This window comes from Paroedura picta, chromosome 4 (genome assembly GCF_049243985.1).
Source record: "Paroedura picta isolate Pp20150507F chromosome 4, Ppicta_v3.0, whole genome shotgun sequence".
NCBI classification, from domain to species: domain Eukaryota; kingdom Metazoa; phylum Chordata; class Lepidosauria; order Squamata; family Gekkonidae; genus Paroedura; species Paroedura picta.
The window spans coordinates 119,375,947-119,401,449 of record NC_135372.1 but is presented as its reverse complement, the minus strand read 5'-3'; the positions used below and the strand labels follow the sequence as shown (position 1 = coordinate 119,401,449).

The 25,503-nt window shown below is 46.6% G+C and overlaps 1 protein-coding gene across 10 annotated transcripts in view; it reads left to right on the top strand.

The window, feature by feature from the left end:
* Positions 1–25,503, top strand: part of PTPRT (protein tyrosine phosphatase receptor type T) — a 769,637-nt gene that overhangs the window by 238,086 nt on the left and 506,048 nt on the right. The gene's annotated exons all lie outside the window — the stretch shown is intronic.

Sequence of the window (25,503 nt, the reverse complement as noted above, 5' to 3'; positions counted from 1 at the left end):
GGCGCTCTCCAGTGGCTGCCAGGGCTGGTGCTCCCCCTTGGCGTGGCACTGCACAGCTGCTGCTGACAGCACCCCCCCAGAGAGCAGCAGGAAGTCAGGGGCGCCAACGGGAAAGCAAGTGGAGCAGGGGCTCAGGCGGCAGAAATGTCCCTCAGCAAAAGACTCCACCCCCCCCACCGGGCCTCAATAAAACTGTCAAACATTGACCGGTCCCCAGTGATTAAAAGGTTGGGGACCACTGTTGTAGTGGACTGTTATCTGGAGAACCAGATTTAATTCCTGCACTTATCCACACAAAGCCTGCTCAGGGACCTTGGGTCAATCACAGTTCCCTTGGAACTCTCTTATGTCCACCATCTACCTCACAAGGTGCCTGTTGTGGGAAGAGGAAGGGAAGGCAATTTTAAGCATCTTTGAGACTCCTTAATCAGATAAAAGGTATAAAAACCTGCTCTTCTTCTCTAGCCCTCACGGAACTTGCATAGATCAGGCCCCAGAAACCCGATGCTAAGGGAACACAGATTTTTCTGCATTCCCTTTTGGTACTGCAGGGGCCAGCAAGGCCTGTCCTGTAGCAGGCCCATTTGGATGCCCTATGGAGGCCTGCAGGAGACAAAAGATGCCCTGGACAGCTTCACAGTGCTTCATGGCACCATAGGGCAGACCAGGACATTTTTTGTTTATTTTGCAGGATGGTGGGATTGCGTTCCATGCAATCCCACCTTCCATCAAATATAAAATACCCCCTGACACTGCCCTCACATGGCAGAACTTTCCTGCCACCACTGTGTTTCCCAGAGGATACATTTCAGCACCAGAGACAATCCAGCACCAGAGATTGTCTGCGGAGCATGCAGCTTTGAATCAATGCACGTTGGCAGTCTGGAGTGGCACCACTATTGCGGAATCAACCAGGTTGAGAGATATAAGGGACATATCCCTGCACCAACTATTCTACTGCAGTGGTAATGTTATTAAAGAAGCCACTGTTACCACTTCCAAAGAAAGCCAAGTGTGCTGATAAGTTCCTAGGGAAGAAAAAGTCAAAGAGCTCGGAACACATCCAATACGTATTTGAATTATGAAGTCTGGAGTAAAATTAAACTCCTTTGAGGAAGTGTATGAAGAGGTGGTATCAGATGCCAAGTAATATTTCAATTTAATTTTGTGAAATTGTGTGTTTTTGTGAGTGGGTGTATGACACCAATTTAATTTGCAGGTTTGTCAGATCTTTAGAGGTTGGAACATCAGGTTAGTTGCTTTGTTTTGCACGTTTATAACTTTATAACTTTTTTTTTTACTTAGTGATGAGATTACTTAATCTTATTTAAAACTATAATATATTTGCTGGGTTGTGGAGGTGTAGTTTTTTTCTAACAAGGAAAATAAAGTGGAAAGTTCCAATAATAAGAAACCAAAAGAATGAATTGTGGAAAAGGCATTTCAAAAACCTTTATGGAAAATAATTCCAGTGTTACCACACGCCAAGGGACTTATAAGTGTTTTCTTGAGCAACTGTCTTGTTCAAACATTTAAATTCATTGTCTGTCATGTTGTTTAGACTATTGTGAGGCACCTACATTTCAAACAAATAAAAATGGACAAAAAAAAAACACTTTTCTTGCAGCAGGGAAAGTTCTGTAATCTGATGCCACCTTTGGGATTTTCCTATAACTCCCAGCATGCTGGGAACGGTAGAGTATAAATGGAAAAAATAAACAAATAAAACTGAATGGCTCAGGTCACCCATTTTTCTTTAAATTCCTTTGGCAACATCTTCTTTGATGAGGGGGATGTATGGTTTAGGGGTGGAGTCAGGAACACGGGGAGAGGATGGCACTGCTGCTCTTGCTACAGCCCTTCTGAATACAACCTGGAAGTGACAAATGGTAGCTCTAGGAATCACAGGAAACTCTATGGAGGTGACATAGCAGCCTCAGCAGTGTTGCTGCTTAAAACCACAGCAACAACCTCCCTCTGTCACTTCGAGTGGTGATGGGCAGTGGCTCTTGCCAACAGTTTGGCAAGCCTAAAAGGGGTAAAGGTTACTGCTGCCTAGATGAGCAGCTATACCAGAGGCTTAGAAAAGCTGGCAGAATAAAAACAAAAAACAAAAATACTTTTTATTAACTGGTTGCATTGAAATGGAAAAACAAACAGTGATGAGAGTTGTTGGTAACTTACATAAAAAGCAAGGCAGTTCCCAGGAAATAGTGTCAGCTGGCAACACATCCCTGTCATGACCCGCAGAAGTGACATCACCACCCACATTAACAGAGAGGCTCCAGGAGTACTGGGGTGAGGGAACAGAAGGTGGTTTAAAGCAGGGGTGAATATGCAGGCCCCACCCCCTCCCAGGGACAGAAACCACAAGAGAACTCATGTTTGGCAGTGGAAGCAGCTGGTTCCATAGCTTGGCTACCAAGTCTTTAAGGCAAGAGGGGAAAGGCTGCAGACCCCCTCTGGAGCTCCCCTGGGGGTCCATGGATGCTTGGCTGGGAGGGCAGTATATAGATAGAATAAATAAATAAATACACTTTATGTATAAAGGGTTTGACCTGCGCTAAGAAGACTGAAGGGATGCAGCTCAAAGTTGGAATTTAAACTGTTTGCTCACTCAGGTGGACTTCAACAGTGATCTGGTTCAGTTTGCAGAGAAACTTCTCTAGTTGTTTGTTAAATTATGCTATCAAAATTGCGGCACCCATATATGAAAGCTTATTTATTCTCTAGAAAACATGTTGTGCTTTGAGCCTCACCCAGAGGGGCAAGGAAAGCTTTTGAAAACTATATAACATGTTTTCCTTCTAAGAGACCAATGTTGATGTTATTTGGTCTCAGGGGTAGTCAAACTGCGGCCCTCCAGATGTCCATGGACTACAATTCCCATGAGCCCCTGCCAGCATTCGCTCGAGGGCCACAGTTTGACTACCCCTGCTCTAGAAGATCACATATAATTATCTGGATCTTTAGTTGTTCCTGGCTTCAGGGGCTTGAGTAAGAGCAGTTTGGTTCCAAAATATGCCAGTGCATCACAGCTGAAATTTAATAATGGAAAGTGTATTCTTAACAAGGACCTATAGTCGTATTTCCTATGAAAGATCAGATTTGAAGTTGTGCTCTTGGATTCAGATCTTCCCCTGGCTGAGTCAGTGCCAAGAACACCTTTCATCAGCTTTGGCTAGAACAAAATGTTTTGGGTACCGTGGGACCTATTAACCTCCCAGTTAAATTGCTGTAGTGCAATCTACAGAAGGATGTCCTTTAAGGCAGTTTTCAAACTGCCATGGCTCCAGAATGTGGCAGCAAGATTGATTTATGCTGTTAGAGAACATCAGTCGTTGTAGGAATTGCACTAGCTATGAATATGCTTGTTTGTTAAGATGCTGGCACTTGCCCTTAAAGCCCATTGCAATCCTGGCTTGGAGTATCTGAGAGACTTTTTACCCTGTGCAGTTCATTCTGGATCACAGAGATCAACACCAGATTTTGCTGGTGGTGTCAGTTTGGATTAAACTATTGCCTACATACTATTGCCAATTTCAAAAGTACAAAGAGCCATTTGTCACTGGCAACTTAAACTATGTTTTAAATATTGAATGTCGCATCTTAGTTTTTATATTGTCAGATTTTTAAAATTTTTATAGTACTATTACTATTTTTTTTTAATTGTCTTAGTTTTTAATTGCTTATATTTTAATTTTGGTCTGAATGACTGTAAATAAACATTGATTGATTGATTGCCTACATATGAATTCTGTAGAGGGCCCTGGATTGTGGAAAACCAGTGTTCCAGCTGACTGGTGAGACTTCAATGGTGTTAAGGGGGGCTTTGTGATCCACCTGTGCAGCCATCTTGTATGCCAATTGGTGAATTGCTAATTTAAGGATAATGGAGTATAGATTGAAAATGCATCGGGTTTTGTTCTGCATTTTTTTTTAAATTTGAGAACATATGTTGTTTAAAAGCAGGGTTATCAATTCTTTAATAAAAAAATGAAAGCCCACATGTTAGTAGCTCTGATTTAGCCCATAGCATTAATTCCATCTCTTGAAACAAAACTGTCAGGAACTGACTTCTAGTTCCAATCACGGGAATTAAGGTTCTTTAGGGGATTCTGTTTTATTGCACACAAGTACAATAAATTTTGTTTTGCTTAGACCAGACTCAGATAGATCTAATTTAACTATGTTGCCACTGGGGCTTTCCTGGGCTGTTTGGCATCACGTATTTATTGAGAAATGAAAGAACAAAATACAGCTTTGAGCAGAAAAGCAAATTCACCCTAGGAGAAACATTCACATTTGAGGTGCTGATGTGTATTTCAGTTGGTATTTGGACTCTGTAACAAGATGAAGTAGGCACCTACTGAAAGCTTTCCAGATTTTCTTCTTAGCTTTGCAAAAACCCCATGAGGTTCTCATCATCTATGTAGCTGAAGATAAGTGGCCCAAAGACATGCTGTCCTTGAGGACATATTAACAAGCAAGTCTGTTTGCTCCATCCTTGAATGATTAAGCTTTGCTATAGAGTTCATATCCATGAGCTTCCTGTGCACTGTTAGGAAATTTACAACCTGGGAAAGGAACTTCTTTCTGCTCCTTTTTTTGCTCCCTCCTGTTTTTTGTCACTTTGCCATTTTTCATGCCCCTTTTTGCTGTCCCCCTTAACATCCCTTTCCCATGTCAAATTGCAGCTTTCAGTGCTTTTTGTAGGCCAAAAGCCTCTAGTCTTTCTGGAATTGCTAGGCAACCCTTCGGTGCTATCCATTCTGCTTCAGGGGATTTTAAGCTCCCCTCACAAATTTGTTTTGCTTTGGGGAGTTTTGGGCTTAGGTTAATAGCAAATCCACCATGTTTGAACATGACCCCATGGTGTGGATTTTTGATATGTGTTCTAAAACTGTTGTACAGAATTAGATATACTGACACATCTTGCAAAGGGATCCAGACCTCCCTCCGTCAGAATTCCTCTAACCTTATTTCTCACTTCATACTTACTTGTAATAATATTTGTTCTGAAGGAGAAACAAAGAGACAACTTTTTGACAAGTTTCCCTGCCTCGAGGCAGGAGTAAGAGATTTCTATGTGGCACAAGCTGTCTACTGATAAGCATGAGAGAACTATATATGTTGCAGTCTGTGCAGATGTTTGGATCAGATCCTGTTCAGAACAGCAGATTAGGGTCGGCATAGTTTTTTGCAGCTCCTTTTTGAAATCAAAAGTATATTATTTGTTGTATTTGTGGTTCTGCCGAGGACCAAGCTTAAAGTCCGAGGTAGGATCGGACTTTAGTGGGCAGTGTGCTGCCAGATTCCATCCACTGGATCTGGTCAGTATCAACATTATTTATTGACGGTCATTCAGACCAGAGTTCAAATGCACAGTTAAAATATCAAATGGATACAAAAATGGATATTTGAATACAAGGGGGTGTTTAAAATTGAAAATGTAAAACATGATGGGGTTAAAACTTGTCATTGAAACAGCATTGGCTAAATATCAAGTCAATATGTTATTCAGTTAAAGCATAAACTTTATGGCTTATATAAATACCACACAATTTAATGCCAGCTGCACAAAAATTTGCAGTGCGTAAAGTTATTTGATGGTTTTCATCAATGAGAAGTTTCGTTACTATATCCTTCGATGGGAGACTCTGATATTGGTCTAAGGTTGGCTGGATTAGGTTGGTTCTTATGCCATTATAGATGGGACAGATTAACAAAACATGTTTGTTTGTTTCTAGATGGTCACAAGCACAGGGGCAGAATCTCTCTGAAAGAGAATCTTCCTATAACGTACTTCCAGGATGGCCGTGGGTAGCACTGAGCATCTGGCCTGAGTGAAGCCCCTCCTCTGTTAGCTGCTTTCTAGAGTAGCCAGATAACAGAATCACAGAATCATAGAGTTGGAAGGGGCCATACAGGCCATCTAGTCCAACCCTCTGCTCAATGCAGGATCAGCCCAAAGCATCCTAAAGCAATATATGGAGATATGGAGTTGGGACTAGCCTTTATCTAACCTTATCTGGAAACTGGAAATCTGGGATTCTGTCAAGGTCCCATTGTCGACTAAAGTCCATAGACCTTTGTTTAAGAACAGACTTAGCTTGATCGTGATGTAAGTGGAGTAACAGTCGTTCTGATGACCCAAGTTGTGCCATCTTGAGCCTCATAGCATTTTACCAAGGTGATTGAAAATCGTCACTTAATATAATTGATGCTAGACTCTTGGTAGTATGGTATTATGGTATTTGTGGATAAGCAATAAGGTTGTGAGTGTCCTGCATAGTGCAGGAGGTTGGACTAGATGACCCAGGAGGTCCCTTCCAACTCTTTGATTCTATGATTATGTTTAATTTTAACCAGTGGGTGATCAATAACAAACTGATATTATCTTTCAGTTTTTGCATTCCTGTTTCCATTTGGTATACAGTTTGGCAGCTTTAGGGTCAACCTAAGACATTAAGAGGGTCTGGGAGGTGCGATTATCAGCTAATGTAACACTATTTTTAGCGATATGTGGAAATGCCCAAGGGGAATTGAATTGTGCCCAGAAACAAATTAGAAGTCAGTGTAGGTAAGGCAAGTCTGGAGTGATACAATCCCTATGACCCACTCCAGTAAACATTTTGATCGCAACTTTCTACACCAATTGAAGTTTCCCGTCTTTTTTCAAAGTCAGCCTCACATAGAAGGCATTGCAGGAATCTAATCTAGTTGTAACCAAAGAGTGCATCACAGTGGTAAGATCTTTTCTGTCCAGGAAAGGCTGCAGTTGGCTAATCAGTGAAGGGTGGTAAAAGGTACTCTTGACCACAGCTGCTGCTTGATTATCCAGATGCACTTATGTGGTGTATCAAGTGATCATGTAGACCAGGGGTAGTCAACCTGTGGTCCTCCAGATGTTCATGGACTACAATAACCAAACGCTGGCAGGGGCTCATGGGAATTATTATTATTATTATTATTATTATTATTATTATTATTATTATTATTATTATTATTATTATTATTATTATTATTATTTATTTGATTTGTATGATGTCAGGAATCAGGCTGAGCCCAGCCTGTGGAGTCCCAAGTGAAAGCACATCCAAAATCCAACAGTCGGTTGCAAATTTCCAAGAAGAGCTTTATTAGGCAAAGTCCACAGAAAGCTAAAGCAGGCCAAGATCTTCCTAAGCAAAGATCTTGATAATAACAAAGTACAAGCGAACCGGGTGGGGTAGATATAGGGTACGCCAAATAAGGGAGGGGTGCTCAGGAGATTCGGCGGGAGAGTGGGTAGAGAGACAAAAAGGGGTCCAGTTCTCAGGCTACCAGATGGCCAGGTGCCTTATCAGGGAGATGGCACATTGTTGAGATTTGGCTGTCTCCGCAAGGACACTTACAGTGAGATTGATACAGTTGTTGGGCCTCCTCGCCCGCTGGGAACAGGAAGGGAGGGAACATCTCAGAGGACAGGTTTATTGCTTTATGGCCTTGGGTGAGAAGAGGCCTGAGAAAGTAAAATATGCAAGAGTATTCGGGAACAGGATGGCATGAACCAGGGGGGTCATGACACTCGCCTCCCCTTAAGGCCCCCCCCCGACCCCCTCGCCCTCAAGCCCCTGCAGCTACGGGGGCAGGGCCCGGCTTATCGGGGAAGCGGGAGTGGAATTTGCGGAGGAGAATCGGGGCGGCGACGTCCTCCGCGTCCACCCATTCATTGTCAGAGTCGGGGAAGCCCTTCCAAGAAACCAAGTACTGCAATTGCTTGCGGAAAAAGCGAGAATCGACAATGTCGGATAATTCGTAGTGCGTTTCCTCCCCCACCATGACGGGGGGAGGTGGACGGGACTGGGGGTGCCACTTATCAGGTGGGGGAGCCTTTTTGAGCAGGCTGACATGAAAAACCGGGTGAACCTTGCGGTAGGTTTTTGGGAGTTCCACCCGTACGGTGACCTCGTTCAGCACTTGGGTTACCTTAAAGGGGCCCACAAACTGGTAGCTCAGCTTCTTGCACGGCCGCCTGTTTTTGAGGTTTTTTGTGGAGATGTACACCTCATCCCCCACCGCATACGCGGGGGGGCGCTGGCGTTTGCGGTCAGCCCACTTCTTGAAATCAGCCTTGGCCTTTTTCAGGGATTCCGTTACCTCCCCCCAGGCCTCCCGCACCCGGGTTGCCCATTCGTCCACCCCCGGCGGGGAGGCTGTGGGATCACCCGGCGGTTTCACGAGAGTGGGAAAGGGGGGCGAGGCGTAGCCGTGAACCACTTCAAAGGGGGCCTTCCCCGTGCTTGAGTGCGGGGCGTTGTTGTAGGCATACTCAGCGAGGGGCAGGAGGGAAACCCAATCGTCCTGATGGTAGTTCAGGAAGCAACGGAGGTACTGCTCGAGCACTTGGTTAACCCTCTCGGTTTGACCATTTGTGGCGGGGTGATACGCGGAGCTTAGCCCCCTAGACACTCCCGCCAGGTCCATGAGGGCCCCCCAGAACTTGGCGACGAACTGTGCCCCCCGGTCGCTAATCACCTTGCGGGGGAAACCATGTAGGCGCACCACGTGGGTGACGAACAACTCAGCCAGGCGCTGCGCAGTGGGCAGCCCTGGGCAGGGGACGAAGTGGGCCTGCTTCGAAAATTGGTCCACCACTACCCAAATCACCGTTTTCCCCTGGCTGGGGGGCAAGTCGGTGATGAAGTCCATGGAGATGATCTCCCAGGGGCGGTCGGGGATCTCCAGGGGTTTAAGGAGGCCCTGGGGTTTACCCACCCCCCGCTTGTGCGCGAGGCACACTGGGCAGCCCGCGACGTATTTTCCCACGTCACGGCGGGCTCCCGGCCACCAGAATTGGCGGCGAAGCAGCCCCTAAGTTTTCAGGAATCCAAAATGGCCCGCAGCCTTGCTGTCGTGGCACAATTCCAGGATTGTCTTGCGCATTGAGGCGGGGACGTACAGGCGATCCCCTTTGTACCAGACCCCCTCGTGGGCACGAAGCTGCGAGCGGAGGTTGGCGAGTTGCGGGTCCGGGCCCAGGGCCGAGCGGAATTCCGACAGGGGAATCGAGAGCGGCCCCGTGGGGGGTCCTGACGGGTCTGGGGGGGGGCCCTGGGCCGGGCGCCCCGCCTTGGTCTGGCTGCGGGTTTGAGCCAAGAGCCCCAACTGCTTGGGGGTAAAGACCGTGTCCACCCGGGAGGGGCGGTGTTCCCCCGGAAACATGCGGGAGAGGGCGTCCGCCATGAAATTTTTTCGCCCCGGGATGTGGACGAGGGTGAAGTCGAATCGGGAGAAAAAGTCCGCCCACCGAATTTGCTTCGCGCTGAGCGTGCGGGGTTTCCGCAGGGCCTCGAGGTTTTTGTGGTCGGTCCAGACTTCGAAGGGGACGGGGGAACCCTCTAGGAAGTGCCGCCAAGTGGACAGGGCGGTTTTGACCGCCGCCGCCTCTTTTTCCCAAATGGGCCAGTTCCGCTCGGTGGGGGAGAACTTGCGGGAGAGGTAGGCGCAGGGCCGGAGCTTGTCCCCCTCCCCCCTTTGGAGGAGAACCCCCCCGACCGCCTCGTTGGAGGCGTCGACTTGCACCACGAAGGGCTTATCGATCTCCGGGTGGGCCAGGATGGGCTCGGAGGTGAATAGGTGTTTGAGGCGTTCGAAGGCTTGCGTGCAGTCCTGGGTCCACGGTAGTGGCGCCCCCGGACGGCCGTCCCTGGCCCCTTTCCCCTTGGTCTTTAGGAGATCGGTGAGGGGTAGGGTCACCTTGGAGAACCCTGGGAGGAAGTCACGGTAGAAGTTGGCAAACCCGAGGAAGGATTGAAGCTGCCTACGGGTCCGGGGAATTTCCCAATCGAGGACCGCTTGGACCTTCGCGGGGTCCATCCCAATTCCCTCCCCTGAAACCCGGTAGCCCAAGAAGTCGACCTGGGGTTTGTGAAACTCACATTTCGGGAGCTTGGCGTACAGCTTGTGATTCGCCAGGCGGCGTAAGACTTCTCGGACAAGAGCTGTGTGTTCCTCCTCCCCCCGGGAATAAATCAACACATCATCCAGGTAAACCACCACCCCCCGGTACAGCAAATCATGCAAAACTTCGTTGATAACGTTCATGAACACGCCCGGAGAGCCGCTTAACCCGAACGGCATGATGAGGTACTCGAACTGTCCCAAAGGGGTGTTAAAAGCCGTTTTCCACTCGTCCCCCTCGGCGATGCGGACCCGGAAATAAGCGTCTCGCAAGTCCAGTTTGGTGAAGATGCGCCCCTCCCCCAGGCGGCTGAGCAGGTCCTTGATGAGGGGAAGGGGGTAGGCGTTGACTCTGGAGACCGCGTTGATCGCTCGGTAGTCGGTGCAAAGCCTGAGGGTGCCGTCCTTTTTTTTGGCGAACAGGACTGGCGCTGCCATGGACGAGGTGGCCGGGCGGATGAAGCCCCGGGCCAGGTTCTTGTCGACGAAGGCGCGAAGCTCCCGAAGTTCCGCCGGGCTCATGTTGTAGAGTTTGGCCTTCGGGAGTTTGGCCCCCGGCACCAGCTCGATGGCGCAATCCGTTGGGCGGTGGGGGGGCAGCTGGTTGCATTCCTCCTCCGAGAAAGCCTCAGCGAGGTCGCGGTAGCAGGCCGGGATGGCGTCATCGGGGTTCGAATAGAGGCCCATCGCCCGCAGCCAGGGGTTGAGCATGGCTGGGCTCTCGGACCACGGGACTACGGTCCCCGCGACGGCCACGGGCGGCGCGTCGGGTTGGTCCCGATACCAGAAGTGCAGCTTGCAGTTCGGGTGGGAGAAAACGAGGCGCTTCTCGTCCCAATCGATCTCGGGGCGGTGAAGGTCCATCCAGTCCATGCCGAGTTGGATGGAGAAGCCGGCCACGGGGGCGATCGTGAGAGAGATTCGTTCCCAGTGGGACCCCAGATTCAGGGCCAGGGCGCTGGTGGCGTGACGAATGGCGTCCCCCCCAACCGGAGCGCCGTCCACCTGGCGCATTATTATCGGCTTGGCCAGGTCCTCCTGGCGGGCGGCGAGGGCCTGTGCGATTCCGGGGGTCACCAGAGACGTAGAACAGCCGGAGTCCACGCAGACCTGGACCTCCACCCGGGTATCGGCCTCCTCGTTGATTAGTACCGCCGGGAGGAGGATGGGGGGTAGGATTCGTCTTGGGGGCGCCGGAGTGCCGACAGGGAGGGTCCGCCGAGGGGCGCCCGGCATGACGGACCGTCCTCGTTTCCCGAGCTGTCCGACTGGGAGGACTCGGGGCTGGTCTGGGAGGAAATCTCCGCCTCCGTCGCGGGGGAGACAGGAGCGAGGAGCGCCCGGGTCCCTCCGGGCTTTCCCGCCGATTTGTCGGACGGACGTTGGCGGTCGGCCGGGCGCTTGTCCGGGGGGCGCTGGCCTCTATCCTGCTGGGAGGGGGTTTTGGATTTCGCCAGGCGCGTTGGGCACACCGAGGCGAAGTGTCCCTTCCCCCCACACTCGTGGCAGAGTCCCGATTGTTTGCGCCTCTCCCTGTCTGGCGCACTGGCCGGGGCAGGCTGTGAGGCCATCAGTTTCGGGGCACTTGGGGTCTTGTCGGATCGTGACGACCGGAGCAGGCGGGCCGCCTCTTGGCGACGCTGGTAGGCACGGTAATTCGCGAGGTTTGTTTCGATCACTCCCGCTGCGTCGATCCACTGCTGGAGGTCCCCGTCCTCAGGTGGCCCCCGGTTGAAAATCCCGTCGGCCACTGGGCGGTCCAGGCCATCCAGGAAGGCGTTGATGATCTGGGTCTCGTTTAAGGTAGTGATTCGGTCCGAGATGGCCCGAAAGTCAATTACATAGTCCATCAGGGGCCTCCCCCGTTGTTTCAGCTTGGTTAGTGCCTCCGTCGCCTTCCGTTCACGGAAAGGGTCGCGGAAAGCCGTACGGAGGGCGGCCCTGAAGGATTCTAAGGAGGTGGCTGCCGCCGTCCCCCTCTCGTACTGGGTGACCCACCAGTCCATTGCCTTGCCCTCTAGGTTGCAGCCCAGCGTGCGTACTAAATCGGCCTCGTCCGTAAACGTATCTCCCCATTCCGCCAAGAAGCCATCCACCATAATCAAAAAATAGGTGAGTCTCTCCGAAGTACCATCGAACTTCACCTTGAATTTCCGGCCCCCCAAATTGTCGTGGCGGCCGCCGCGGGCGGCCCCGTTGTTCGGCTGATTGGGTGGCTGCAGGGGGACCGGCGAGGGCGGCGGGGCGAGCGGCGGTTGAGGTTGGGGCAGGGGAGGTGGGGCAGCTGCGGCAAGCGGAGCATAGGTCCCCCTCCTCGGGGCTGTCGGATGAGTCCAATCCTCGGCCAGGCGACGATCGCGGGGCGGTGGGGCCGGGTTCGGGGGAGTGGGGGTTCTCGTCGGGGGTTCCCCCCAGGGGCCCGACAGAAACGTGACGGGGTCCTGGCCCCCCGGCCGGGAACGTGATGGTGAGGCATCCCTCCTCCGACGACGAGGTTCGTGGTGAGGGGGGATCTCTGCGAAGGCTGCGCCCTGATCGGGTCCCGGCTCGAGCTCGGGTCCGGTGTCGACATCTTCCTCCTCCAGCCAGGTCATGGCTCCGGCTGGACGGGAGTAGGTCAGGTGTTTGGGGGGGGCGAACGTCGAGATCAGGCCCGTGGTCGTGGTCCCCCCTAGGGTGTCTAGAGTCCCGTACCCCAGAGACGGGGTGCTGTGGTGTTTGGGCTTGACAGCGGGGCCCACAGGGGGGCGCATAGCAGCTCGGGTGGCCTGGGCAGCTGGATTGCCTGGTAGTGATGCGGGAAGAGAGACGGCCTCTCTTCTCCCTCTTGGAGTCGGGGGGGGGCGCTCCAATGCTCCCGACGGGACTCGGCTTGGCGCAGGGCCCGGCGAAGGGCTTCGTTTTCTCGTCGTTGGTCCCCTACGCGTAGCATCAGGCTCTCGAGTTCTTCGATCGGGACAAGTTGCTGGGGTCCTTCTCTGGTGAAGTCGACCCCCACCTGGCGCCCCATTTCGACCAGACGGTCCGCATCTCCTGGGTCGCTGGGAGGGTCCTCGTCCTCTTCCTCGAGGGAGGGTGGGGGCGATTTCCCCGCCGCACTCGCAGACTCCTTCGTGGGGCTCTGGCATGGCGGGGATCGGTGGTCCTCGGTGTCGGGGGGGGCGTCTCCGGCTCCGGCGTCTGGAGGGGTGGTCAACGGTACCGTGGTGGCGCCGTCCTCCGCCCGCTCTTCGATGGGAACGTGGATGATCAGGCGTTGCCGGCCCCCGTCCGGGGACTGTTCCACGATGTCTAACCCTGAGTCCTCCGGGGCTGCCGCGGCCATGGGAAGCGAGGCGCACCAACGGATGGATTAACAGGGAGAAGTGGTTATTATCAATTTGTCAGGAATCAGGCTGAGCCCAGCCTGTGGAGTCCCAAGTGAAAGCACATCCAAAATCCAACAGTCGGTTGCAAATTTCCAAGAAGAGCTTTATTAGGCAAAGTCCACAGAAAGCTAAAGCAGGCCAAGATCTTCCTAAGCAAAGATCTTGATAATAACAAAGTACAAGCGAACCGGGTGGGGTAGATATAGGGTACGCCAAATAAGGGAGGGGTGCTCAGGAGATTCGGCGGGAGAGTGGGTAGAGAGACAAAAAGGGGTCCAGTTCTCAGGCTACCAGATGGCCAGGTGCCTTATCGGGGAGATGGCACATTGTTGAGATTTGGCTGTCTCCGCAAGGACACTTACAGTGAGATTGATACAGTTGTTGGGCCTCCTCGCCCGCTGGGAACAGGAAGGGAGGGAACATCTCAGAGGACAGGTTTATTGCTTTATGGCCTTGGGTGAGAAGAGGCCTGAGAAAGTAAAATATGCAAGAGTATTCGGGAACAGGATGGCATGAACCAGGGGGGTCATGACATATGACCGCCGCTCTCGGAAACCGGCTCGCGGCGGTTCACAATGTTTTAAAACAAATACAATATATTAACCTTTAAAATTCCCCATTAAAACCCCATTAAAATAATGACTGAGTCACAATGATGGCGATTAAAAAACTATTCCCATACAGGCCCACTGGATGAGCAGAAGGGAACGGATGGATAATTGGGCATAGGGTGGAACAATCTGGGGAACCAGGTCAGTCTAGTACTGGCCTCCCCCCTTGTAGTCCATGAACATCTGGAGGACCACAGGTTGTCTACCCCTGATGTAGACATAGGTTCCAAGATCCCAAGCTGATCCTTGGTATTACCAATATGCAAACCACGAAGTTTGTGAAGCAACCACTAAGTTACTGGACTAAATGGGACCCCTTCTTTATATAATAAATTGGAGAGAGCCGCTGGGTGATGCCTCAGGGACATCCACACATTTATGAAAAGAAATGGATTAATATAGGATAGCTGTTGTTTAAATACATTTTAAAATTGGCCAATTATCATTCAAGTGGTATGTATTTTTCTGCCTGTCCCTACATAGTACCAATTTTGTGCAGTGGTCACACATCAGTCCATGAAGCAGCATATTGATAAATGCTTCTATTAGTACTATTGAAATGTTCACCCCAGAATTCCAAGCCAAGTACATTCGCATAATGGATTCAATAAAATTACTGTAAATTCTTAGATGACAAGCTGTTGATGAGATGATTCACCAACAGGAGTAGAAAGAATTTGATTGTGTTGGCCAAATTGCTTGATATGAACATCTTGCTGTGCTGTAGTCACAACACTGAGTCACACTCTGCACCAGCTGCATGCTGCTTCTCTTTTCTCAGTGATGGAAAGGGCTTGGCTGGGACTAGCATTACACCATCAGCTTCAGTTCAAGCCCAGCCACCTAACCTGCAATGCTTTTCTGTTGTTCAACAGATTGTGTTGTTCAACAGGTGGTGGAACAAAAGGGTGGGGGAGAGTGTGATGATTGGAGTCACTGCAATCATTAGCCCTGGCCAAGTTCCTTGATCTATCCCAACACTTCTCCATTTGCCCTGGCCAAATGCCGATCCTTCTCCCTATGTGCAAATCATATGCAAACTGTTTACATATAGATTAATGACAAAAGAGCACATAGAGGAGTGCATTTCTGGGTTCTGTTTCTGTGCCACAGAAGAGGATGGGGATGGTTTAAAGCAAGGGTAGTCAACCTGTGGTCCTCCAGATGTCCATGGACTACAATTCCCATCAGCTGCCAGCATTTGCTGGCAGGGGCTCATGGGAATTGTAGTCCATGAACATCTGGAGGACCACAGGTTGACTACCGTGCTTTAAAGTATTTTGTCATTACAGCAAGGAACATTTTTGTTCTTTGCCACCTCTGCTACTACTTCCTGAACAGCATGGTATGGATTCATGGAAGAAACAACCTACATGTTCCTGGGATGTCGCTTTCTTTTAATATTTAATTTCTTAAATATATTGTACTTATTAATTCCCTGTAAAGGATCCTACCTCTTTGGCAGAATGAGTGTTACAGTTGTTCTCCTTCCTTCTAAATGAAAAAGAGTTTTGTGGTACCTCAAAGATTTAATAGATTTCTTATAGCATTAAGTAGTTGCTGAGTTAAGAATTTAATGATAGATTTAACTGTATTGACTTTTATAAACAGCCCCACAGCTGTTGTGAGCAGTCCCCATGCTTACCTTGTACTTCTGGATTTTGCAAAGAACAGTAGTCTGCACCTCCTTCATTTCATGATACTTTGATCCCATTGTTTACCATTTTCTCCCTGGATCTGCTGGTGAAGAATTCACTTTATGCATGTGATAAAATTGTCTTTAGCCATGAAACTGTACTTTATAATAAATTTGTTAACCCAAAATCTATTTCGCATTTTCCTGGAATAGATTAATGTGGCTAGCTGTCTAAAATTCATGACAATCTGAATTAAGGCTTTACCAGCATTCAGTCTAGCATTTTATGTTCAACAGTATTACCAAGTGCTAGAATAAAAGAAACCTCTGTGCATGTACAGAATGCCTGCTTCTACTCTGAAATGTGTGGCTTTCATGTGTAAAAGCTGAACTCATGCCCACTTTCCTTTAATAAAGAAACCTCAGTTTCTGACCCCCCCCCCCCCAATTTCTCTTTTTTAAGCAACCTCTAGGCATTACAGGTATCTTTTAAAAATGATTTAGCACATCTGTGAAAAAATGGTAACTTCATTTTTATATGATTTTTCTGTTTTTTCAGTCATGTATGAAAGTTAGACAGCATCCTAAAAAGCAGAGACATCACCCTGCCAACAAAAGTGCGTTTAGTCAAGGCTATGGTCTTCCCAGTTGCAATGTATGTCTGCGAAAGTTGGACCATAAGGAAGGCTGAGCGTCAAAGAATTGAGGCTTTTGAATTCTGGTGCTGGAGAAGACTCTTGCGAGTCCCTTGGACTGCAAGGCGAACAAACTGGTCAGTCCTAGAGGAGATCAGCCCTGACTGCTCTTTAGAAGGCCAGATCCTGAAGATGAAACTCAAATACTTTGGCCACCTCATGAGAAGGAAGGACTCCCTGGAGAAGAGCCTAATGCTGGGAGCGATCGAGGGCAAAAGAAGAAGGGGACGACAGAGAATGAGGTGGCTGGATGGAGTCACTGAAGCAATAGGTGCAAACTTAAATGGACTCCGGGGAATGGTAGAGGACAGGAAGGCCTGGAGGATCATTGTCCATGGGGTCGCGATGGGTCAGACACAACTTCACACCTAACAACAACAACATGAAAGTTTGAAAACACTCCCCCCCAAAAAAATTTCCCTCTCTCACTTTTCATCCCCAGAAGCTTCTGTTGCAAATGTACACTTGGTTCTTCATTTAGCAGTGGCTGCAGTTGGATTTAGGCAATAGTAGATATCTCTAATTTGTTATTGATTCTCGGGGGGAGAGTTCAGAGCTTGTGGGAGTCAGCAAATTCATATACTAGTATATGCAAGGGGTTTTTTTTTTGCTTGCCTTCATAATTTATGCAATCAACAATTATGTCGGTTATGTCTGTGGAATATTGGAGCCTTCAAATATCACTTGGAAACTAGAGTTACTTGTGAAGTTCTTTGCCTCAGCTTCTGACATAGCTAGAGAAAAGTAATCTACAGCTGTCTAGATAAGCAGTTCCTAGTGGGAGGGTGGAAGGGAGATGGCATAAGATTGCCCAATCTTATCAGATCTCAGAAGTTAAACAGGAACAGTGTTAGGAAGGGAGACCACCAAGGAAGATTCTGTGAGGACGGCTATGGAAAACCACCTCCGCTTCTCACTTGTCTTGAAAGCCCCTTGCTGGGAACAACACAAGTTGGCCATAACTTGATGGCACTTTGCACAGGGGAAAGACACAGCAGCAACAATTGGAAAGGAAGTTCTTCCAGTTTTTACAATGCCTCAGCAGCCTCTTGCATCCTCACTCCTCCATATGGAGCCTGTTGGTTGACCTTGGTCAGTTGCAGTTCTTAGAGCTCTCTCAGCCTTATCTACCTCACAGGGTATCAGTGGTCAGGAGAGGAAGGGTAGGCAATTATAAGCCATTTTGAGATTTAGTATTAATAAAACAGATAGGGAAAAGTAGGGAACAACAACAAGAAAACCCCCAATTCTTCTTCTCTACACAGAGCCCATGCTGGTGGAGGACGGAAGACTTGCATGCATACAATAATAATATTTATTCCAAAAAAAGGGTTTCCTAAAAGATTGTTTCTTTCTACTGCTCTGGTCAAGAAAAAAAGATAACAAGTGATTAGTACGTATAGGTAAAAATAAGCTAGGGTTAGTAATGTCAAGATCTCTGATGTGCTTTATCTGGGCTACACAGCCTATAAAATGAGCAATTTCACACCATTTTAAAAAGCATGAAGAAGGTCAGCTGAGGGCTCCTCTGCTTTTGGTTTGTCATTGTATCTTTAATAAACAGAAGACATCTGACCCTGAAAGAGATTAGAGAATTGTTGCCATTTCAAGATAGAGGACATTAAAAGGAAGAAAGGGGTCTTGAGAAGACCCGGTGACAATTTTGCCATGAAAGCTGGACTTTGGAACAGTATATTAGGGCACCAACTCACAATTTCAGTGGGGGTTGTTAGTAGACTTTGCTTCTGAAGTATTATCATCTAAATGTACGGGAAACCATAAATCCATTAACACTTTATTGAATCTGTCTTCCAATGAAATCGGTGTGGCCTAGACTCATTCCCTCAAGGTGATACAGCAGTATACCAAGTCTGATGGTGCCAGATGCTGTCAGGGCATCTAGACAAACAAACAGAGATACAATACCCTTGTTTATAGTCGAGAGTACTTATAGTCGAGAGTAAGGAGAGCTGTACTTAATCATCTGTAAATCATCATAATAGATAACATTGAAACTTCCTCAAATCAAGAGTTTACTAATGAGTAGTTTCTCTAGCTTACGTGGAGTTTGAACTACTGTGAGCAATTGTATTTGTAGTTCATTTGATTAAAAGAATACTGGCATTATTTGTTCAGAAATGTTTAAACAGAATGCAAGTTTGTACATAAAAAGGCAGGGTCCATCCCCCCTAATTTGCAGCTGCCTGTGGACCATTCTTTTCTATGATGATGACTCAGAATATCAGCTGATATCTACTCAGTGAGTGTTTATATTATCCCTTGGCATTCAAGTGCAGAGCAGGGTAATTATTGGCTGTAAAACCAATCCTGGCTTCTGATCAGTAGTTCTGATTTCTAGCATATGTGATTAAAAATATCTGAAAACCATTATAGGTAGCATTACAATTTGTGCTTGGATAAGCCATTGAGTTAAGGGGAAATACAGTAAAAACAGTTTCCACAACCTGGACACAGACAAATCATAAAAGAACTAATAATTACATGTTTGTGCATCATTACCTCTTCAAAAGAGCCTCTTGTGGCGCAGAGTGGTAAGCAGCAGAAATGCTGTCTGAAGCGATGTCCATAAGGTTGGGAGTTTGATCCCAGCAGCTGGCTCAAGGTTGACTCAGCCTCCCATCCTTCCGAGGTTGGTAAAATGAGTACCTGGGGGGTAAAACGGTAATGACTGGGGAAGGCACTGGTAAGGCCACCCTGTATTGTCTGCCATGAGAATGCTGGAGGGCGTTACCCCAAGGGTCAGACATGACTCGGTGCTTGCACCGGGGATACCTTTACTTTTACCTCCTAAAAAAAAATGTTTTTGCTTCCAGTTTAGGATATTGTTTCTTTAGAGGGAAGTAGAGGATTTTTTTTGGGGGGGGGGGTAAACCTTTAAGTTTCTCTAGATTTAGAATCATAGAATAATAGAGTTGTAAGGTACCTTCTGGATCGTCGAATCCAACCTCCTGTCTTATGCATGACACTCACAACCCTATCACTTATCCACTGTAACCTGCCACCCCCTTGAACCTTCACAGAATCAGCCTCTTGGTCAGGTGGCTCTCCAGCCTCTGTTAAAAAATTTCCAAAGATAGAGAACCCACCACCTCCCAAGGAAACCTGTTCCACCAAGAAACCGCTCTGACTCTCAGGAATTTCTTCCGGATAGACCAAATATCTTTTGAAATAATTTCATCCCATGGGTTCTGGTCCGTCCCTCTGGGGCAAGAGAGAACAACTCTGCTCCATCCTCCACATGGCAGCCTTTCAAGTACTTGAAGATGGTTATCAGATCCCCTCTCAGTCATCTCCTCTCCAGGCTAAATAGACCAAGCTCCCCCAACCTTTCCTCATATGTCTTCATCTGCAAACCTCTCACCATCTTTGTTGCCCACCTCTGGACACATTCGTCTTCTGTTGTGTTTGCTACCCCTCCCAGTTTAGTATCGTTTGTAAATTTAATAAGTACCACCCTAATCCCTCATCCAAATCATTTATAAATATGTTGAACAATACAGGTCCCAGGACAGATCCCTGGGGGACTCCCATTTGTCACTCTTCTCAAAGAAGATGCTGAACCATTAATAAGTACCCTTTGGGTACAATCTGTCAACCAGTTATCGATCCATGTTACAGAATTAGGATCCATACCGTATTTTACCAACTTGTCAACAAGAATATAATGTGGAACTTTATCAAAAGCTTTACTGAAATCCAGATAAACTATGTCCACGGCATTCCCCTGATCCAGCAAGGTAGTCACTTTCTCAAAAAAAGAGATAAAGTTGGTCTGATGTGACTTTTTCTTGCGAAACCCGTGCTGTGTCTTAGAAATCACAGCTCTCTGTTCCAGCTGCTCAAGGACCAATTATTTGATGATTTGTTTCAAAATTTTGCCATCTATAGGTGTCAAGCTGATGGGTCAGTAATTACCTGGATCCTCCTTTTTCCCTTTCTTGATGATGGGAACAACATTTGCCTTCCTCCAATCATCTGGCATCTCACTTGTTCTCCAAGAAGTGTCAGAGATTCAGAGATGACATCTGCAAGTTCTTTTACTACCCTTGGATGCAATTCATCTTGCCCAGAAGATTTTGTTTCATTTAAAGAAACTAGGTGATCGTAGGCCACCAGTCCCGTCCCCCTGCTGTGATACATTGTTGCCACATTGAGCACTATTTCCCACACAAGAGAAGACTGAGGAGAAATAGGAACACCTTTCATTTCTGTCCTTGTCCCCATTGTGTGTATTTCTTTCTCAGAGGCAAAGTGAATAATCTGATAGACAGTGATTAAAAAGCAGTTCCCTCCAGGGTTGATACCACCTCTAAACGTATCAAGATAAGAAGCTGCTGGTCAGATGGAGATGGGGAGATAACCACCCACTTTTGTCATTTTAGTGATCATGAATTTCCAATGGTAATCTGTGCTTGAGACACTTGTGCTTTCACATATGGCTATATAGTCTGGTGCTGGGTTGTATATTTACCAAGTAACCTTAGTTCCCTCTCAATTCACATAGTTTCCCTTGGGCTTGGGCTTCTTTTTTTCTGTTTCTTTAATATAAATATTCCATGTTTGCAAGGGGGGGGTGCAAGAGTGGATGTCAAAAGGCTTAGCAGTCTTGCACTCTGTTTCGTGAGGCTTTTAGTGCATAAGGAATTACCCTCTGTGACTATGACATTCAAAAGCCCCACCAATCCAGTGTAGGAAGAAAACAACAGTGACACCAGTTGCCCTGTTACCTTTTTCATGAAAGACAGCTTGCTGCTGCGGCGGGACAAACTCTGTTTCAATTTGGCAGCTTTCGGAGCAGACAGGCGGGCGTAGCGGCAGTGCACACATATTTGTGCTCCAGTAAGCTGTCTTTGTAAACTTACATTAACAAGTTTCTTTGACACTACTCAGTACTATAAGAGTGAACATCATAATTAGGCTAATTCAGGAGGGGTAGCTGTCTTAACTTCATGCAGAAAAAAAAAGAAAGTAAACAGTCTAGTTAATGTACAGTGTTGTTGACTGAAGTGTGCTTTGTCAGGTCTGAAAAAAGGGGAGGGGCTGTTAGAGTGCCTGCTTTGCATGAAGACAGTTCATTCCCCAGCATCTCTGGCTAAAAGGGTCTCGTAACAGATCAAGCAGAAGAGCTCTGGAAGAGATCCTGGAGATCTGCTGCCCGCCAGAGCAGACAATACTGCCCTTAATAGACAAATACTCTCAGTACAAGGCAGTTTCATGGGTTCAACATCAACAGCAATTGTCCTACAGCATAGTGGTTAAGAGTACTGTCTTCCAACCTGGTGAGCTGGGTTTGATTCCCCACTTCTCTGCATGCAGCCAGCTGGGTGATCTTGGGCTTGCCACAGCCCTGTTAGTAGCTGTTCTCACAGAGCAGTCCTATCTGAGCTCTCTCAGCCTCACGCAACTCACAGGGTGTCTGTTGTGAGGAGAGGAAGGGAAGGCAATTGCAAGCTGCTTTGAGACTTCTTTGGGCAGTGAAAAGTGGGGTATAAGAACCAACCCTTTTTCTTCTTGAGCCTTTAAGGTGCTTTGAGACTCTTTGTTATAATTAGGGTTAGATTTCAAAATAGACAAACAAATGGGATCCAAAGTCTTTGGAAGACATAGGGTATCACAAATGAGTATGGTTATCTGCCATGTAAAGAAAAGATGGCCCTGATCTGAGCTACATTACTAATAAAATTTGGACATTTGATAAATGTAGAAAATGTTCTGTCAGAGCCCGGGTCACAATTCTGCCTTGGAGTGGCGGCTTCTATTCTGGTGAACTTTGTTTGCTCCCCCGCTCCCCCACATGCAGCCAGCTGGGTGACCTTGGGCTCTGCATGGCACTGATAAAGCTTTTCTGACCGAGCAGTGATATCAGGGCTCTCTCAGCCTCACCCACCCCACAGGGTGTCTGTTGTGGGGAGAGGAAAGGGAAGGCGACTGTTGTTGTTGTTATTTAATTTATTTCCTGCTACTCCCGAGATCGGTTGGTGGAGGGTTACAAAGTGTCCAATAAAAACCCCAATGAAACCCCATTTTAAAAAAGGACAAAATCATAGAACAAAATCATTTGAGACTCCTTTGGGGAACGAAAAGCGGCATACAGAAACCAACTCTTTTTCTTCTTTTCAGGAGAGCCGATAATGAGATCTGCTCAAATGCGATCTCAAAGCGTTGTCTTGAAAGCAGCCCATTTAGTTATGCCACTGAAATGAAGTTTGGCTGACTCTAACCTGTTTCAGTGAGAGGCTGCTGGCTGCCCTTAGGTAAAGTGGTCTGAGTGCCTGGGATGAAGAGCTCAGTGGAAGTGAAATTAATAATAAAGTAGCCACTCATATTTCATCAAGGGACAATTTCCAATGACACAGTCAAGTCTGACCTATTTCACATTTGCCATAAAGATGGCTAATTTGAGCCAAGTTGCTATCTGTGTACAAAAAAAAAGAGGATAGAGCGTTACTGTGAAATGTATTAAGTGACTTAGGTTAAAGCCCTTCCGATTTTCAGTTTTTGGTTTGGCTCTTCTCCATTTTTTTTATTGAGGAGGATTTAATGTTGGCTTTGGGTCAGATTGTGAAAGTCTATTAACGGGATTTTACAGTTTTACAACCTGATTACATCTATGAATTTGGAGTAGTGTTAAATGCTGTCATCTTGCCACTGCCCCCAATAAACTGGCTCTGTTAAGGCATGGCTAATTGCTGCCTCAAATTTGTGCAGAAAAAAAATAGAGTTATGCTTGGAGCCTTAAATTATTTTAATCTTATGCCCTTAAAAAAAAGACCCTTCCTCCTTCAGACTCTGATGTCTCCTTTTTAACTGCAGTTTATTTTTATGTTGTGTATCTCTGTTGATTGCAAAACAGGTTATGTAGAATGCTGCCACTAAAATGACTGCTGGTTCTTGGAGTCCCACAAGAATCACTATTGGGGGTAGTGATATTTAATTTGTTCACAAATGATCTGGAACTGAGAGCGAGCATTGTTAGCGGATGACGTAAAATTATTAGAGACAATAATGCTGGAATGTTTGGGGGTAGAGTCTTGCTTTCCATTTCTGCCACCTTCGGAGGATGATCAAATTTTCAGGACCCGAAAAGATAACCAGGACAAAAATCTTGACCTGCTATCAACATTTTTAAAATCAGTATAATGAAAACATCACCCTTCCCTAAATTTAGATCCAAAGTTATTACAAAAAATGTGTTAAGTATACATCCCTGTTGAATAGGATCAAGAAACAAGTGGTCTTCACAAGAACAAAGTATTTTTCAAAGCATATTATTGTCCCTACAAAAGAGTCATGTTCAGGCCAAACTATAACATATGGAAAATAGTCAGCGTGGTCCGCTTCTAATTAAATTTGGATTTTTATAGTGTATCAAGTGATTTTTAGGGGAAAATACAAACATTCACATTAAAGTATTGTAGCTGCATAATGTTCCTGCAAACTCAGTTTGTCCTAGTGCATCAGGAGTAGCTAATGACACATTTCTTCCTACACCCTCATGGAATTCGAAATTGTATTTAATGGCCCGGAGAATTCATATTAGAATACTTTGAATGGTGGTAATGTGGTAACCAAATAATGTAGGTGCAAGGACCAGCTGTTTACTTATCATACTACAACCAATACTAGTAAGATACCATAACTGTGTCCTGGTAATGAGATAATAATAATAATAATAATAATAATAATAATAATAATAATAATAATAATAATAATAATAATAATAATAATAATAATAATATATTTTTTCTGACCTGCTGGCCTCAATGTTTTGGAATTTGTAGGTTATGAACATTCAACAAGTCTCCTTATTACATGCTGAAATTTTAAAATTATGTTCCAGTATGATGCTGAAATAATACTTAGTCGTGGAAGTGTGATAGCTATCATCTTGTGCCCTCACAATATTTGCAGATCACTCCACTCTATGGATAGGTGCAGCCTTCCGTATTTATTTGAATGTGACAAACATGTAGTGACTTGACAAGTGTGTCACATTGCTTTTGTTATTGAAGATTTGTCAAGGTTTTGATCACCAGTTGTGCTGTTGTTATTTCAGTGCAGCTTTGCCCCATAATTTAAAATGTCTGAATGGACATTTCACCTAATGTGGGATATGGATAGCTCAGAAGAGAAAATAAGCAGGGAAGAAGTGAACAGGCTGGGCAGAGTTTAGGGAAAGTCAGGATGGAGAAAGATGAAAACAAGCTGAAGAATGGGCAAACAGATTCCAGGGATAGACAGAAAAGTACAAATATAAATTTCTTTTTATGACTTGGGCCAACTATTTATGTGGACTGAATTATTTCCATCTGTAGAACATGCCTTTCTTTACCACTCACACCTGCTACATTTCAAAATTCCCCACAAAATGTTGTTCCTGGCATTCTTTGCTCCTCAGAAGCAGCATTTGGGTGTACAGCAAATGGAAGAAGGCAGAGTTTCACTATATGAACAGAAATTCTGTCCATAGGGAATCTCTGGTGGATAAAGAAATGTCATATGTCTTGCTCATCTCCATGACCATGGAGGGTAACAGGGTGACCAGAAGTTTTTTGACAGCTGTGTCTGAGTATTGTTTGCATAGTGTGACCAGATTTTAACATTGGTAAAGCGGGATACCATTGACCAGGGGGGAGGGGGAGGTTCTTGATTTCAACATAAGTACAATTTGCCAGGTACCCCCAGATGTCCCTCCAAAAGTGGGACAATCTGGTCACCTTATGTTTGCATGATGGCCTAGTTGAAGTTGTAGAAACAGTGTGGAAGTAAAGTGTTATGTCCCCAGTGCTACACCTTTGGTCCAGTTTGGGCATGAATAGCAACTACTTACAAATTTAAAAAAAACCCAGAAGATCCGATTATACCAATTCTGTGATGTAATTGTATCCAGGATTGGATCCAGATGAGCATTTCTCTGAATGCAAATATTTCTGTTTATGGTCAGCAGTTTTCTTTCTTCCTTGGAAGACCAGACTGACTTCTGTTTGTGGGGGTCTCCTGTCCCTCAGGGGCATTTCAAGCTGCCATGGGAAGGGGGAAGGTTTGGATCCTGTAGTCTGGATCCAAGTAAAACTTCTTCTCTCTGCAAAAATGCTAGTTTGGATCCAAGCCAAAGAGAACTTGTATTCTATAACAAGAGAGTGTTGAGTTAAAACTCCTGAAAGTTCTGGCCCTGCCAAATACTTCAAAGGTCATTCTTGATAACCTACATGGCTATCACCAAACCC